The following is a 508-nucleotide window of genomic DNA, read 5'->3' as shown; positions in this document are numbered from 1 at the left end:
GTAGTAGTAGTAGTAGTAGTAGTAGTAGTAGTAGTAGTAGTAGTAGTAGTGGTAGTAGTAGTAGTAGTAGTAGTAGTAGTAGTAGTAGTAGTGACACCGTTATCAGTCAGTGCCATCTTGCTAAAAGAAATCCTAATTAGATTAGAGTGTCATGGAGTGGAGGGTGTTGGGTGGCTGGTGGGTGTAGTAATAATGGTGGTGGTGGGTGTAGTAATAATGGTGGTGGTGGTTGTGGTGGTGGTGGTGGTTGTGGTGGTAGTGGAGGTGGTAGTAGCGGTGACGTTAGTAGTAGTGGTGATTTGATGGCGGAGGTGGTGATAATGATGGTGGCTGTGGTGGTGGTGGTCGTGGTTGGGATGGGTGGAAGGCATTGGCGTTGGTGTTGATGGTGGCGATGATGATGGTGTTGTTGGTGATGGTGGTGATGGTGGTGATGATGATGATGATGATGATTGTGGCGGTGATGGAGACGTTTTAAACGATGGTAGTTTCGATGTTGGCAGTGAGA

The sequence above is a fragment of the Octopus bimaculoides genome, chromosome 14, assembly GCF_001194135.2.
Source record: "Octopus bimaculoides isolate UCB-OBI-ISO-001 chromosome 14, ASM119413v2, whole genome shotgun sequence".
Lineage (NCBI taxonomy): Eukaryota > Metazoa > Mollusca > Cephalopoda > Octopoda > Octopodidae > Octopus > Octopus bimaculoides.
This window is presented reverse-complemented; position numbering follows the sequence as displayed.